Below are 9,327 nucleotides of genomic sequence, written 5' to 3'. Positions count from 1 at the left end.
ATGTGAAGGTTTCCGAATTTTTTGATTTTTTTATGCCCATTTCAAAATGCGGTCAAAACGGCGGGAATGACCGTTCCTAGCTAGTGGTTGAATATTGGAATTTTTTTGGTGTTTCTCTGATTAAATAGGTACTTATGTACCTAGAAATGATTTTTGGAAAAAATAAAGAGCAAACTACAAGGTAGCTACAGTTCAAATTTGACCCGCTTCCAGCTGAATCGGCAGGAATTTGCCTTTTTCACGAGAGGTGGAACAAACATTTTTACAACCAACCATTTTGTCAATTGTGTATTAAATATGTCCTAGTATTTTATAAAATTGAGTTGGTCCAATTTTGCAGCAATTATTTGGGAGGTCCTTCACAAAAAACCTCCTTTCAGGCAGTCGAAAAATGGAAAATGATTTTTTCATCCAAAGAAAATGAAAACTTTCTTAGGCAACATTGTTTGCCATTCCAATATGCACCCTTGTGCACAATATGAGATCATTTGAACAAACTATGTCATGAATGTGGCCATAAGATTGATCATTTGACTTGAAAGCCATTGATCTCCACACGTGATAGCTCGTTTCTGAGAACACTTTTTAAAAATAATTGCCGTATTACAAGTTTATTATTTTTCCTCGGAACTTGGCCACATATAATGACACAATGCGAAGGTTTCCCAATTTTTTGAAATTTTTATGCCCGTTTAAAAATGCAGTCAAAACGGCGGGAATGACCGTTCCTAGCTAATGGTTGAATCTTGGAATTTTTTTGGTGTTTCTCTGATTAAATAGATACTTATGTACCTACAAATGATTTTTGGAAAAAATAAAGAGCAAACTACAAGGAGCTACAGCTCAAATTTGACCCGCTTCCAGCTGAATCGACGAATTTTTTTCTTTTTCATGAGAGGTGGATCAAAACTTTTTACACCCAACCATTTGGTCAATTATGCATTAAATATGGCCTAGTATTTTATAAAAATGATTTGGTCCAATTTTGCAACAATTATTTGGGAGGTCCTTCACAAAATAACCTCGTTTTGGGCACTCAAAAAATGGAAAATGGTTTTTTCGTCCAAAGAAAATGAAAAGTTTCTTAGGCAACATTGTTTGCCATTCCAATATGCACCCTTGTGCACAATATGAGATCATTTGAACAAACTATGCCATGAATGTGGCCATAAGATTGATCATTTGGCTTGAAAGCCATGAATCTTCAGAGATGATAGCTCATTTCTGAGAACACTTTTTTTGAAAGAATTGCCGTATTACAAGTTTATTATTTTTCCTGCTAACTTGGTCACATATAATGACACAACGCGAAGGTTCTCCAATTATTTGATTTTTTTGAATTTTCTATGCCCATTTGAAAACGCGGTCAAAACGGTGGGCATGGTTGTTCCTAGTTGAATCCCTTAAAACTTTTGTTGTTTCTCTGATTAAATAGATACTTTTGTACCTAAAAATGATTTTTGGGAAAAATAAATAGCAAACTATGAGGCAGTCACGGTTCAAATTTGACCCGCTTCCAGCTGAATCGGTAGAAATTAGTCTTTTCACGAGAGGTGGATCAAAACTTTTGACACCCAACCATTTGGTCAATTATGCATTAAATATGGCCTACTATTTTGAAAAATTGAATTGGTTCAATTTTTCAACAAATATGTGGTAGGTCCATCACAAAAACTCAAAACTTCCTTGGCGATAAGTTTAATCATTTGGGTTCAAACCGGCCTCATTCTCCCCCCTCATCCTCTGCCGCTCGCGCACACTCAAGCCGCTCGCCGCCCACATGTGCTATGATTGTGAGTAATAAAGTTGATGTGCTCCAAATTTGCAACAAATATTTGCTAGGTTCTTTATAAACATATCATTTTGGACACTCGAAAAATGATTCTCTTACAAAAAAACTCATATCTTAGAACACTTTTTTTAATGATATTTATATTATTCAAAGTTTTTTATTTTTGCTGAAAAGTAGGTTACACTTGGTGACAGAATGCGAAGGTTTTTTATTTCTATTTATTTTTACAAATTTCTTAGGTCATCAAATAGCAGAGATGATTCAAAATCTTATTTTTAATCAATTATGACCAATTTAAATGGTCTTAACATCATCAAAGGAGATACTGCGTTCTGATTGGTCTAAAATCATCTCACGCGGATCATGGATTAAGCACGGTCCGATGCGCCTAGATCCAACGGCAGCCCACACCCCCCTCATCGCTGTCACCCCCTCCTGAATCCCTCTCATCCTTGTCCACACACGAAACCCTAGCCCCCTTCTCCCAATCGCCGCTGCCGCTCCCTTATCCCCATCGCCGCCGCCACCGTCCTTCCCCTCGCGCTGCCCAGATCTACGCACACTCTCGCCGCGACCGTCCTTCCCTCTCCGCCTCACCTCTGTCTCCCACCACGCCGCTGCCACCGCCCCCGCCCCCGCACCATGGTTGGCCTCCACCCCTGCATCGACGACGAGGAGCCTGAGTACCCATGCCTCCCCGCCCTCAAGTGGCTCCTGTTCCTGGCTACCTGGATCCGCGTCGCCCCATCCACTCTCTCGCCCGGACCACATGCTGGACCGATCCCGCACCCGCACAGCCCATCGGCGACCTCGCCGGAGAAGAGAGAAGAAGATGAGAGATGGAAGCGGCGGAGGCCGCGGCCGGCGTTCAGCTGGGCTCCTCGAAGCCGCAGATCGCGACCCAACTGGGCTCCTCCGCCGACCCGCACCAAGTTCCTCGAGGAGTTCGCGCGGCGGTTCGACCTCCTCGGGCTGGTCTGATTCGGGATGGAGGTAGTGAGCATCCGCCGTAGCAGGGCCGACGACACGGGCTGGAGGGTGAGGCTCGCCTGTGCTGGCAGCAAGCTGGAGGAGGAGGTTTGACGCCGTGAGATCAACCGCCGGATGCCATGGGCGCCAGTTGGAAGCTGCAGGGCGAGATCGACCGCGTCCTCAAGAAGGTCCAGGAGGGCGTCATCGTCTTCGACAACATCTGGAACAAGGCACGCACGCACGCGCCTCCTTCTTTCCTCTCCCCAACCCCCACGCTAGGTTCTCATGATTTTGCATGATTTTGGGGCAGGTCTACGACACCGAGAATGCGAACCAGAAGGAGAAGTTCGAGGCGGACCTCAAGAAGGAGATCAAGAAGTTGCAGCACTACTGTGACCAGATCAAGACCTGGATCCAGTCCAGCGAGATCAAGGACAAGAAGGTGACCCCTCTGTAAACAGATCAAGGACCATGATCTGTTTGGTGCTGTTTTCGCTGATGATTTGGTCCTTGTAAATGCCCTCCTTGTAGATTTAGCTTAGTACACTAGATCATGTAATCTGTGTAGGCTTATTACTCTGTGTGGTTTTATCTTGCCACTGCAGTGAAGATCAGGGATTCACCGGCAACGGAGTTAGTTCTAATATTTCTGTTGTAACAGTTGTTACATTTCTCATGTTTGATTCCTGTTCTGGAAGTCCAAGTAACTTACAAAGTACGTCATATCATGATACATATTGCATGCATATTTGGTTTCCGGTTGATGCATGGTTGGTTTGCTAGCTGTTCATTAGTACCTGCTGGTTGTTACTATTGCTCTTTTTTATTAAGGCAGTTAGTGTTTAACATCTATCGCTTTATCGCCTAGCGACTAAGTAATGTTTTGTTTCTGGTTAGTTAGGATGATTCCTCCGCTTGTATCCATTTTCCTGAACTAATTCTGTGTATTAGTTCGTTTTAGGTTAATTTTATACTATCTAGGACCATGTGTTTTTTGGTTAATTTTACTGTGTTGGATTTGGAAGCGCAGGCGACCTCCATGGACGACATCGACGATGAAGAGGAGGACAAGGAGGACGACATCGATGATGAAGAGGAGGACAAGGAGGACAACCAGGACATGCGCGACCCCACCCCCGAGCCCAACGAGCTCGACGAGGACATAGTCGAGTCCGACCTCGAGCTCGACGAGGAGGGCATCGTCCAGTCTGACCATGACGGTGTGCCACAGAAGGTCCTGTGCTCTGCTCTGCCTGCCTCATTTACTGCCTCGCCACCGCAATAGATGTTCTTTTTTCTTTTGTAATTTTGCTGGACTTGTGCGTCTCTGTTCTGATGCGTTTGTGCGTGCGTATGTTGAACAGTGACCTCGGATCTGGTGAAGGGCGCCAAGGAGAAGCAGCTCAAGGTCAATGGCCCCGTCAGGATGCTGCTCAACATCACCACTAGGAAGTTCCCCTGTGGAGTAGGTAGCCACCTCCCTCTCTTTGCCCTTCCTTACCAATCCCATTTGCTTAGTAGCTCTGCATAGTATATGGTCCTTGCATGCTCACAGTAGCTCGTTGGTGATGTGGGTCACTATGTTTTTGTGGATAGCTGACTGTTTAGGGAATTTCCGTGACGATGATGATGTTGTGCTGGGCAGAGGATGTGAAACATTTAGACCGCTGAGGCCTTTCCGGTCTTTGATGATCTAAAATTGAGCTTTTTAAAACTGATGCCTAGCATGCCATCAACGTTTTTTTGTTCCTCACCTAGAATGCAGCTCTGTGTGTTGGTGTGATATAATGTAGAGGAGTTGCATGTGACTCGTTTGTCAGCTGAGCATATGATGTTACAAGGAGATGCTATTGAGATTTTACGCCGTTGAAGTATCTTAAACCGAGCTTTTTAAAACTGATGCTTGGTTGATCTAGTTCTAGTATATTAGTTGGGTGAGAGTCTACTGTTGTTGGTGCTGTGTTGTCATTTCTTTTTATGTCGTTGAAGAATAAAAAAGATAAGCATTTCTCCAGCCAATGTCTGAAGTAGTTGCTGCTGTGTAGTCATCGGCTGAACCTAGTTTGGCAGCGCTGTATTTAAAATACCATAGTATCTCAAAGCTTCGGTATTGCAATGGGTGGGCAATGAATACTACAGTTTTAAAGAAAATACATTTTTCTCAGTTTTAGAAAAACTACCGATGCGTTTGGCTCATGTTGTTTTACTGTAGTTTTGATCGATAGTCACACAACTTAATCTAACTTATACTAAACCTACGGAGCTACACGAATCAGTGTGTGCCGGCCGGCTGCATGCAACGCTGTATGGTCTTCTGACAGCTGAGCTACGAAGTTGCAGACGTGATCGGCAGTAGTTAATTACAAAGAATAGGAATCAATATCTTATTTTAATTAGTGTGGTGCATGCCATTGAAAGCATACTGACATGTGGTTAGTTATGCTTGTGAACCAAGATGCACGGTAGTCAACCAGCAATGACACGAGCGACTTTTCCTCAGTTTGAGAAAAAGAGGTCTAGACCACTTTTTTTAATACTCCAAGAGAACCACAGTAACAACAATACCACTGTTTATGAAACCGTAGTTTTTGGTATAGCCAAATGCCTCAAAGTATTCAAAACTACAGTTTCTCAAAATCTATGGTATTCTAGTAATGCTTTGAAAATACTTTGCATCCAAACGGGGCCTACAATTAGCACATAGCTGCGTTGTACAGTTGCTTATATAATCAGATGTTGTATGTAGTCACGTACGCTTTCCAATTTTGATCCAATGCTTGCTTCCTAGCTCACGTGTGTCAGTTTTTCAGATACTTGTGACTCCTTGTGCATCACCCCTCAACTAACAAGTAAAAGTAAATAAAATTGTTGTTTATGCTCACTCCTTGTCTTCATATACTTTTTTCGTTGGCTGTTACTTCTCTTCTTTTATATTGAGTTTGGGAATTTGGTATTGATGATAGTACGACGACTCTGTCATATGATGCGCAAGTCCATGCACGTCGGCTCTCTGGGTAAGAGAACTTGTTTCGCTGCAGTTGCAGTTATTGAATGACAGTAGAGCAAATTGAATTTTAACAATTCTATCTTCCGCGATTAAAACAAATCTACGACAGAGTTGCAACAAACTAATGTTATCAGTTCTATCTTTTGTGATCAAAACAAACCCGTAGCAGTTTTCCAATGTCAGTAGCAGCAAGCTGAATTTTATAATTATATCTTCTGTGAAGTTTAGGTGCAATGTGTGGCAGTGAAGTATTTTGCATGGCCTGCACTTGTGCAATGAATTTTCATATTGTGTCTCTGTTTTCTTGTATGAATGAGTATCTCATTTTAACTAGCTGGAGAATAAAAAGCATGGTACTAGCTGAATTTGTGTTGGCATTCTTAATAACTGCCCTTTTTTGAAAGGTCTTCTCATAATATATTGGCTTCAGTTTTTTTGATTCTTTTTTGTTGATTCATGTAACAGGTCGTCCAGTAAAGCTGTCGAAGGAGCTCCATGATGAAGAACATAACACTTGTAGAGCTTGTAAAATACTGTATCTCATTATTGAACTTGTGGAGCTTGTAGCTGTGACTGGCATACTGTTATTACACTTGCAGAGCTTGCAAAGTGTATGTAAGAGCTTATTTATTTTGTACAGCAGGAGCTTTGTATTGAATCTGGCTGATAATATTTGAAGTGTTACTTGTAGAATTGTTTTGTCCGGCGACTCAGACATACTGGGTTTTTATTTATGTTAAATTGAAAAAAATGAAGAATATGACCCTGACAGCTAGGACCCAGTTACCAGAACCTCAAAACGGGGACCCATTTTATAAAAAACAAAAAATGGGACTGCTAAGACAAAAAGGCCATGGCCCAAAAATAAAAAGGCTGCAATGTTGGGCTTGGCCCATGAAGTCAATGAAAAATTAACAGGAAAAAAAATATAGAAAGGCTGAATTAATGGGCTAGGCCCATGTAGAAAACTGAATTGGACCGGGCTGAATCTTGTGCCACATCAGCTTGCCACGCTGGATGCCTACGTGGCCTGGGGAGGTTGCTAGTGACCAAAACGCCACAGTGGACTTATTTTGGTCATAAACGTTTGCGACCATTCCAGAAGAAAAGTCGCTATAGTCAGTTTACGACGGCCAGCTTTTGACCTTCTGTTTTTGGTCACAAAAAGGTCACAAATGGAAATTTGTGACCATTCAGTGACCAATAGTTGTGGTCACAAGTTGACATATTTCTTGTAGTGGTGATACTTCTCACCATCACCATTCTTTCTTGGTCCTCGTGCTGATTCGATCGGTGCTGTTTGGATTCTGCCCTTCTAGCAACCATATTGCTTTGGAGTTAATGGTCAGCCATTCACTCTTAGACTATTGATTATTGAAACACCTTTCTGACATTGGTCGTGCAACCCAACCCATATTTCGAGCGCACCTTTCAACCAATGTTTAATTGTGTATGTTTTCCTCGAGCATACTTCATTACATCATTTTATCTGACAAATGTTATCTCCTTATCCACATAATTGTGGAGATCCATCCTTTTGGATACCTCGTTGAATTATCGCTGAGTCCATCAGCCACCTCCTCATCCTCTCCTTGGCTTAATGATGGACCCTTGTTCGAAACTCGCTTCCATAGTTCATTTCCCGAGAATCATATAATGTCAACTCGTCAATTGTGTTGCACCTCTTCTTCTTAGGCATCCTGAGTCTGAGATATCCTAACACCAATCAGATATGGATCCCGGTCAGATATGATGGTTGGGACGCATTTTCCAAGAGTTATAATGTTGGTCTTTACATGACCCGGTAAGGTGATGTCATGCCTAGCACACCTGGCCGGAGGACCTATTGGTATAGTTTCCTTTTTAGAAAGGATATCCATTCTTCCATGAGGAAATTGTAAAACTTATTCTACAAATTGATCCTGATGGATCCTTCGTGCATCCAAATTCTGAACCTTACTTGATGACCATGTCAATGCTATCTCGAAGCATGCCTGTGGTACCCTGCACATTTTGAAGCACCATGCTAAATTTCCTTCATCAATTATTCACCCCTACCTAAAGGGTTTTCTACGTCATATCCTGTCATGGATATCTTGCTCTGCTTGTCCTTGGGAAGGATATACCCCCTCAAATATGTGTTTAAACACATTTTCCTTTCCATTGTTTTGTTTATTCTGATAATCGTATTTTCCTTTCCATTGGTTGGTTTAACGTTTCCAGTGATCTATATGATCTAAGCAGTAATATTCTCCTGCTCAAGTAAACACCCCGGTGTACAACTCTATCAGTAAGACCTTGTTACTATTGTTGATGACATTCCGGTAGCCACCGATGGACGAGAACTTTGCCTATTGGTCCGCCTCGTTCAACGAGCAGGAAAATGGTTCTCTTCGTCCCTCGCCCTTGGTACCGACGTTGTTGCCGACATAATAGACAGGCTACCCTCTGACATGCCTTGCTTGCATGATCACGCAAGACGTCTCCGCCCTGCCTACTTTTAAACACACATGGTGGGCCCATAACCCACAGTTCCACAGGATCGAAACCTGACTCTCCTGTACACCCCCCAGTTTCCAAAGTTATTCCTCGCGCTTGACTTCTTATGTAACTCACGGGCCACCTGCCAAGTGATCTATTCGGGTATCCGACGCAATACTTATTCTCATTGCTCTGAACCCCTTTCACCTTCTGATAGGCATCGAACGCTTGCCTATCAGTTTGAAACTTCTCATGGTACCTTCTTACTTTGCTCTCGACATCTTCTTAAGTTTCAATTCGAGTGTTACTTATGCTTCTTCCCCTGAGTTAACCGTATGATGCTCGATCTTGTTAGAATCTGTCCTTATAGGGTTTCCCTTCTCACCCTTTCGTAAGTACGGTGAAGATCCTGAAGGAAGGACGGAAAACTTCATCATGATGACTTGAAGCAAAGAAATGAAGACATCAACGTAATGGATCAACCTCTTTGAGAAGAGCAACTAGCAACGAGAACCCTCGCTAGAATTGCTTAACCAGAGTGCCCCCTTATGCCTTTTAAATCTCGGGACGAGATTTCTTGTAGTGGAGGAGAATTGTGACGCCCGGGTAATCATGCTATAGTAACCTCTACTAATGATGCCACGTCACCGCGGTCACTGTTGTTAATCTCGCGTTAATTCAAACCTGATCGAATTCAAAATTCGAAATCAAACCAAACGATGAAGTTTTCAAACATTAAAACCAAAATGCTCGGAGTGCGTCGATTAATCCATAAGTAGTGATAGGTGATGAAATCACACTTTTATAAAATATTTATGTGCACTAAAATAATGAAAAGAACATTTGAAAATACTTAATAAATGCTTTTATGTGTATAGGTAATTGTAAGCTAGTTAAAATAATGTGTGAACATTTTATTACAGTGAGTTATGCCACCTTACTAATTTAGGTATGGGTTTTATAGTTTGATAAAACTATTTTGATATTAAAACATTTAAAACCGAAGTTAAAAGAATAAATAAAGACAAAACAAAAATAAAATAAAACACCCCCCCCCCCCGCCCTAACTAGGCCA

At 42.1% G+C, this 9,327-nt stretch overlaps 2 pseudogenes; both read left to right on the top strand.

The window, feature by feature from the left end:
- Positions 1 to 4,403: 4,403 nt before the first annotated feature.
- On the top strand, positions 4,404 to 4,488 carry LOC119319705 (annotated as a pseudogene).
- A 98-nt stretch (positions 4,489 to 4,586) lies between these two features.
- LOC119319707 lies at positions 4,587 to 4,670 on the top strand (annotated as a pseudogene).
- Positions 4,671 to 9,327: the final 4,657 nt, after the last annotated feature.

Source organism: Triticum dicoccoides, chromosome 6A, assembly GCF_002162155.2.
Source record: "Triticum dicoccoides isolate Atlit2015 ecotype Zavitan chromosome 6A, WEW_v2.0, whole genome shotgun sequence".
Lineage (NCBI taxonomy): Eukaryota > Viridiplantae > Streptophyta > Magnoliopsida > Poales > Poaceae > Triticum > Triticum dicoccoides.
The sequence above is the reverse complement of the archived record's forward strand: the minus strand, read 5'-3'. Positions and strand labels throughout refer to the sequence as shown.